This window comes from Orcinus orca, chromosome 1, assembly GCF_937001465.1.
Source record: "Orcinus orca chromosome 1, mOrcOrc1.1, whole genome shotgun sequence".
NCBI classification, from domain to species: domain Eukaryota; kingdom Metazoa; phylum Chordata; class Mammalia; order Artiodactyla; family Delphinidae; genus Orcinus; species Orcinus orca.
Window position 1 is genome coordinate 102,804,406 of NC_064559.1, and position 8,301 is coordinate 102,812,706.

Here is an 8,301-nt window from a genome sequence, read left to right on the forward strand (position 1 = left end):
AGCCAATTTTTACAATAACTTTAAACGGAGTATAATCTATGAAAATTTTGAGTCACTATGTTGTACACCTGAAACTAACATAATATTGTAAATCAACTATACCTCAATTTAAAAAAGAGATGGATTTATGCATAATGACTGGGAAAAAAAGAAAAAAGAAGATGCAGGGGGAAGCTTCGGAGCCACGGAGGAGAGCACAGCAACAGGGGTGCGGAGGGCAAAGCGGAGAGATTTCCTCACAGAGGATCGGTGCCGACCAGCACTCACCAGCCCGAGGGGCTTGTCTGCTCACCCGCCGGGGAGGGCGGGGCTGGGAGCTGAGGCTCGGGCTTCGGTCGGATTGCAGGGAGAGGACCGGGGATGGCGGCATGAACACAGCCTGCAGGAGGTTAGTGCACCACGGCTAGCCGGGAGGGAATCCGGGGAAAAGTCTGGACCTGCCGAAGAGACTTTTTCTTCCCGCTTTGTTTCCTGGTGCGCGAGGAGAGGGGATTAAAAGCGCCGCTTAAAGGAGCTCCAGAGACGCGGGCGAGCCGCGGCTATCAGCGCGGACCCCAGGGACGGGGATGAGACGCTAAGGCCGCTGCTGCCGCCACCAAGAAGCCTATGTGCGAGCACAGGTCACTATCCACACCTCCCTTCCGGGGAGCCTGTGCAGCCCGCCACCGCCAGGGTCCCGTGATCCAGGGACAACTTCCCCGGGAGAACACACGGCGCGCCTCAGGCCGGTGCAACGTCAAGCCGGCTTCTGCCTCCGCAGGCTCGCCCCGCATCCGTACCCCTCCCTCCTCCCGGCCTGAGTGAGCCAGAGCCCCCGAATCAGCTGCTCCTTTAACCCCGTCCTGTCTGAGAGGGAACAGACGCCCTCAGGCGACCTACACTAAGAGGCGGGGCCAAATCCAAAGCTGAGCCCCGGGAGCTCTGCGAACAAAGAAGAGAAAGGGAAATTTCTCCCAGCAGCCTCCGAAGCAGCGGATTAAATCTCCACAATCAACTTGATGTACCCTGCATCTGTGGAATACCTGAGTGACATTTTCCATTGACTGAAAATCGTGAAATAATGTAAAATCAAGAATGATCAGCCAGACCTGAGCCAGAATGTTCCTTAAAATAAAACTAAAAAAACAATAAGACATCATAGAATTCCACTTCTAGGCATATACCCAAAGAATTGAAAGCAGGGACTCAGATACTTGTACACCCTAGTTCATAGCAGCACTTTGCACAATAGCAAAAAGGTGGAATCAACCCCAGTGTCCATCAACATAAAAATGGATAAACAAAATGTAGTATACAAGTACAATGGAATATGATTTGACCTTAAAAAGGAATGAAATTCTGACACTTGCTACAACATGGATGAACCTTTAAAACATTATACTAAGTTAAATAATCCAAACACAAAAGGACAAATATTGTATGATTCCACTTATATGAGGTACGTAGAGCAGTCCAATTCAGAGACAGAAGGTAGAATAGAGGTTACCAGGGGCTACGAGCAGAAGGAATAGGGAGTTATTGCCTAAAGGATACCGAATTTCTGTTAAGGATGATGAAGAAGTCTGGAAATGAATAGTGGAGACGGTTGCAAAACATTGTGAATGTACTTAATGCCACTGAATGGTGCATCTAAAAATGGTTAAAATAGTAAATTCTATGTTATGTACATTTTACCACAATAAAAATAATAATAGTAAAGACATAACAATGCCTGACCTAGAGCCAAACTGGCACAGTAAGTACCATGTTATAGTTCATAGAATTAAAAGGTCCTTAAAACCCTTGGGAAGTGGCAAACTAGAAATCAGCTTCCCCTCCAGCAGGCATGGATCCAGTTCCTTAGACTTCAGGAAAAATAAGTTACCAAAAATGGTCCACAAGATGGAGCCGATGTCTGACTCGCTTTGAAATATACAGCCCAGCTCGCCTGGCTGAGATAGGATTGTTTGAGGATGTGGATGCAAGTGTGGGACTCACACTATAGCAGGCTCTGGATTCACAGCATGGATAGACTATTTGTTATCCCAAATCAAAAAATTCTTAGGCCGTACTCAGCCAGGAAGCACAAAGAATGCGGAGTCATGGTTTGGGTAACACACACACACATAAACACACACACACACTGCACAACACACACATATATACAGATACTCTGATGTGTTCCGGGATGGAAAAACTTGGCCTCAAGTTAAGATTTGTTTCCAGTTGTTTGAGAGCCCTGGTGTTTAATAGACACCAATGCAGGTTTGATAAACTCAGGGAAGACCTCAGTCTGGGCAAAACCTCAGGTTTGCTGTGGTAGACGTGATGGAGGCCTGTGGCCCTGTGAAGCCATGAGGTCTCGCTAATATGACACCAACTGTCCTTCCTCCACTGGGCCCTCGCCATACCAGGCTGCTCAGTGCTTTCTCCTCCTTCAGCATCTTGGAGCCCAACCCTGCTGATGCAGGGTGCAGTGACCTGACTTGGGGTGAAAAGAGGAAGAGGAAGAGGAAGATAGATTCTCCCCACCTCAGGGGAAGTCTGTGGCCCTGAGCAGAGAAGTCAGTGCCCATCAGAAAAAGGCTGGGGTTACACCCTCCCTCCCACCTCCCCCTGCCACCCTGTGATTTGACGGTGAAAGAACATCACCAGCCCCATGCAGGTAACAGTACACCCTGCATTCATTCCTCTTTCAGCCTGAGCACCGCTGAGGAAGGCACTCCCAAACGCTCACTACAGGAAAGGGTCTGTGTCTGTGCAAAAGACTTTGTCCCAGGGGTAGAAAGGAGCTGGTTCCACACAGAGGTAGGGAGTAAGACCTCTCCCTTGCTGTGCAGACTTTGACACTTGGGGTAACTGCTCACAGAGGCTTGTGCGGAGTTACAGCACTTGAAACATTGCATTTTACTTGGTTGGTTCCACATTTGCCCATCATGACCATGAGATCCTAGAATTGAGCTCTCTTGGTATTGCCAATGTTTTGCAAGTGTTTGGTTCATATTCATGCACTGAGCAAGTCAGTGAGGAAGAGTAGGTCTGAGGAAATTTAAGAGGTAGAGTCAGGACTTCCCAAGGAATCTCTTAACCCTTGTCCAAGAAGATGCTGGAGCCTGAGTGTGAGGACGATGTCATGGCTGTGTCTCACACAGCAAGTCACCAGGCCCATAAAAAATAAAAGTTCAATAAAAGGGACTCCCCCAATTTCTGTTGTCCCTGTACACGATTCTGACCTCTCTGCCCTACAACTTTGACCTTATTACGCTCTAAGAGCCTTTGTTCCCCTCCTGACCTCAGGTTCTATTACAAGGAATTGTCGTTTAGTTTGTCACTGAAGGACTTCTTTAATTTCCTCACTGCTTCCTAGTTCCTGGGTCTTTTCATTGGGTACCAAGGCAGAGGGAGAGGGTGCAGGACAGAACGGAGGCCAGGCAGTGGGATGGAGGAGAGCAGAGAGGTGTCTGGCACACAGCTCAGTGACTGAGCCGTTTGGGACAGAAATGGCAACCGGAGGTTGAGAGGTTAGGGAAAGGGAGCAATCAAAGGCGACCCTCGGGCCTCGGGTTTGGGCCCGAGTGGACTGTGGTGTTATTTCATCCCTGAGCTGAAGGATACAGGATGAGATGTTTATTCAGGGTGACAGTAACAATTGCAACCTTAGACCTGTTAACCTTAAAGTTTATGAGGTTTTCAAATGTATAGAATGTTACAGTCACTGTAGAGGTAAGGAAACTTTCTAGGAACGTTAGGGTCAAATACACCCAGATTTTATTCCCAATTCTGCTGTTGTTTAAGTGTGACCCTGGACAAGTTGTTTAACTTCTCTGAGCTTCTATTTCTTTATCTCTAAATGGAAGATACTTTTAGCACCTCCCTCACAGTGAGTGAGGGCTGTGAAAAAAAATGAGATAAACGTGTCAAAAAGCACAGTGTCTAACACATAGAAAGTGTTTAGTACATGGTAGTTATTATTATCATCATCATCATTATTCTTGTTGTTGTTGATAAATCATCAGCAATTGGTCAGTAAATGGAATTCAGTTCTCATCTTCTCCCACCACGCCAGCTCTTCCTCCTGATTTCCAAAGTTCTGTTATTGACACCAAGTCTCAGTTACCAGTCCTGGAAATCCCAAAGATTTTGGGGGTTCCCTGTCCCTCGCATCCAGCCAACCCCCAAGCCCTAGGGAACCAGAGAGTCAGCCTCTAGGAGGGTTCACACATCTGCTACCTCCTCCTCAACACCAGGGCCAGTAGCCTCGCTCAGGTCCTTCTCGTGTCTTGCCAGGCAATGGCCATAACCCATCTCTCTCCCTCTTCTCTGCTTTCCCGTTGGCCTAAAGGCAGATAAGACCTCCAGTAGCTCAGGTCAGATCTCTCATCAAAACCTCCAATGAGATTCCATAAAATGAAAACAGGCTCATCACGTTCCAAGAAGAGAAAGGGGGCCAGTGTGGAGAGCATAGAGAGGAATGGGAAGGACAGGACACGAGAGCAGAGTTGACAGGGCACTGATCACAGAGGACCTGGAGGCCAAGGTCAGGAGCTTGGGTTTTATTCCAAATACTATGGAGTATTTTAAAGAAGTCTAACCTCATCTATGCTTTTCTTTATTGTTTAATAATTGGCTTCCATGGGAAGGGGTGGGGACAAGAATGGAAGCATGAGGGCATTAGAAGGCTACCACAGTACAGCTTAAAGGAGATGCTTATGACCAAATGGGGCAGTGGAAAGTGGAGATGGAGAGACACAAGCAAATTCAGGAACTATTTAGGAAGTGGACTGGGCAGGACTTGTGGGTGGATTGGGTTTGGAGGGGAGGGCATCTAGGGGGCGAGAACAGTGAAGGCTGGATCCTCTCCTTCCTCTGAATTCTCAATGGCAAGTGCTCTGGAGGGCTGGCAGTCTTCCTACTGGAGGTCCTCCCTTTTGCAGTAACTACCCCAAAGGTGATTCAAAGCCAAGTTCTGTCCTGACTACATTTTCTATTGTCTGGGAAGTTGTGGGGTGGTAGGGAGAGAGAAACAAGTCACTCTGCCTGTGTAAGAGCAGCCTGTGTCAGTCTCGGGGAGGAAATCAGCTTGAACCCTCCAAAGGATGTTTACCTCCTATACAATAAGGCCAAGGTCCTCAGTGCTCCATCCAAGACTCAGCCCTTCTGGCCTTACCTAACCCTTTAGCCCCATTTCTGGCCGCTCCCTCACCTGCGCTCAGGCTACCTAGGAATATCTGTGCTTCTTAGAAGCCATCCCACTGTTTGAGCCTGGCTTGTGCTACACAGTGCTTAGTCTGGAGTGCCCCTTGGCCTGGAAAATTTTGCCCGTCCTGCTGGACACAACCCAGAATTCAATTCCTTCATGAACTCATTCTTTTCTGACCCTCTACATATCCCCAGTCCCCTGTCCAGTCAGAATCAGGAGTCCCATTATAGCACCTGTGATTGTTTGCGCATCTATCTGTCTCCTCTGCTAGACAGTGAGCCCTAAGACCTCTGTTCACCTCCCCCAACTTATATTTCTGTAATGCCCATCCCAGCCCTGCCCACCTCTTACACCAGCTTGCACTTAGGATGCTAAGCTGCTTGTTCTAACAGGACCAGAGCAGCATGGACCAGGCTGGGGTCCAGCAGCAGGCTGGCTGGAGCCCTCTGTGTTGATTGCTAGGCATCTATACTTTGAGATGCCAGAAATCTCTGTGCCAGATACGCTCCCAGAGTCACCCAAAAGGACTCGCATCGGCCCCAGAGCACAGGGTGAGGTCTGTTTAGAGGCACAGAGTACCAGGAAAAGGCAGACTGGGTCAAAGACAGTAATCACGACAGTGGCTAAAAACAGGGAAAGGGAATTAGCCACAAGGGCAGCTCCACCCACATGAGCTGGCTGCAAGGTTGCAGGCGGAGGGCTGCAAGAGTGACCAGAGCCACCTAGCAGCTACCTGCGGTGAGTGTTCCTCAGCCCTCCCTAGAGACATCTTCCAAATCGGTGGGGAGCTGCCCCAGCTGACCACACAATTTGCAGCCCCAGGGGGCAAAAGTTATCCTAGCAAAGTTTAAAAAGGAAACAACAAACAGAGTAAAATTGTTTAGGGTGTTTATTCAACCGCATTAATATTATTACATATTATTAGAGCTATGTAATTACCAAATAGCACAAATGCAGAAAGTCCTATCATATTAAGGAATAAAAATTACTCCCAATTTTGAAAAATTGAGAAAGGACAAAGGCAATTCATGAGAGAACTGTAAATGGCCAATAAATAAGAAAATATGTTCAATCTCCTCAATAAACAAACAAAAAATGTTCTACCTGTCTTTCTGTAATCACCAGATCCTGGGCACTTGAGGTTGTGAGGAATGGGCATACACATGGCGGTGATATGGCCAATTTAACCGTGTCTCCAAAACTTAAAAAGTCATTGAATTTAACAGAATAGTAACTATTTCTAGAAAAATGCCCGCATTTAAATCAACAGAATTTGATTGTGTGTGTCATTCTTTAGAGGAGCAATAAAGTAGAACTTGCTTCAATGTCCAGCGATAGAGGAAAATTAACAAAAATATTGTGCATCCATGAAATGAATGAACTATTGCTCCACCATGTAAACCACTTTTAAAGATGGACACATTCTCATAATGCAATGTGAAAAAGCAGAATATATGGTATGCAGGTGTTGTCAAATTTGTATTCACATGTTTCTGTGAATTTTTCACATTTCCAACGTTTTCTAAAGTTTAGCAAATGTGCCTTACTTTAATTATAATAAAATCGCTTTATTTTTAAAAGAGAATAATTAGGCAGCGTGAAATTCTTAATAATTAAGGGTCCTGATGCTGATGGGCCCAGGGGAAGAAAGGGCTACGGCATCAGAGCTGGAAAAGTCATCCCCCTCGTTTTATCAATGAAGAAACAAGATATCACTGCTCCTCCCTGGTCACCCCGAGTCGGTGACCGCCTCCCCTGACCACCGCTGCGTGGGGAAAGCTCCGTAACCAGAAGGAAAGAGAAAGGGGACTGTCCCCAGGTGAACAGCCTCCCCTAGGTTCTGCCATGAGCCCTGGGAGGAGGACCCGAGTCTGGCAACTCGCCCCAAACCCTTGACAGCTGCCCAGATTGACCTACTCTGCTGCAGCAAATTAAGGCTGTGGCGCTGGCCCTAACCTCAAAGTTGACTTTTCCCACCCCACTGGCGGTGCTGCTTCTCACTGCTCTCTACTGACATTTTATCACTTTTGTCGTTGTTTACAAAATAAGTAACTTAGTTCCATTGTATGCATGTGAACTACCTTTGACATCGAAATGCTCTGCCATTGAAACCTTATTTCAAATAAACAAACAAAAGCTCAAAGTTATGGGGATGCTTCCTTGGATCTTGTCTAGGCAGAGAAGGGATGCTGGGAGAGCCACCTCCTTTTTTTTTTTTTGGCTCTATTCTGAGCCTCCATCAGGCCCCTTTCTACAAAAACCTGTCTCTCGATGCCTTGGGAAGCAGAACAGAGCAGGGAAGAAGCTTCCGTGGGCTTTGAACGTTCACCTTAGAAGACTGTTGCTGGCATCTCCCGCCCCGCGCTATCTCTGCTCCTCTGGCTTCCTCAGGTCTCCAGGGCTGCAGGGTGGGGGCAGGGGAGAGCCCTTTGGCGATCAACAATACAGTAGGATTTTCACTCTGTCATACTTGCACTCACCCCCTTAGGGAAGTTATAGTCCCTATTGTCTTTCTAGTTGTCAATATAACTTAAAATTAAATTGAATTAGAAAGATAAAGTAATAATAAATCTACAGTCATTTTAAACTCATGAAAGATTTTATGAGTTTTTACTGTTAAATGTACCCAAACTACATTTGGGGACAAACTGGGACTTCACAGCCTCTGCCATGTTTTCTGAATGGCCATCCTCATTAATTTCAAAACTACTTTCCTCTTGTAAAATGGTCCCCACATTTTCCTGAAAGGGGATTCCAGGGATAATGCCATTATTGTATCTCAATTCCACGTCACCATAGTAGATATTAACAGAAAATGACAGCTTTGGGGGATAATTTGTTTCCCTAACAACACACATACACACACACACACACACACACACACACACACACACACACACACACACAAATAAACAGATGCTTATTCACACGTATTTACCCACGTGTTTCTCTAGCTCCAGACACCAAGCAACACCTAGAGTCCAAAAATAGCTGGCATGATTATTTCGCATAATTCTAGAATAGGAGGAGAAATACTGAAACAACCTGGTTAATTTGGATGTCTAACCTAAGGGTGACCAGGTGGCCGTATCGCCTTGATGAATTTCCTCAGGGTGTCTGTA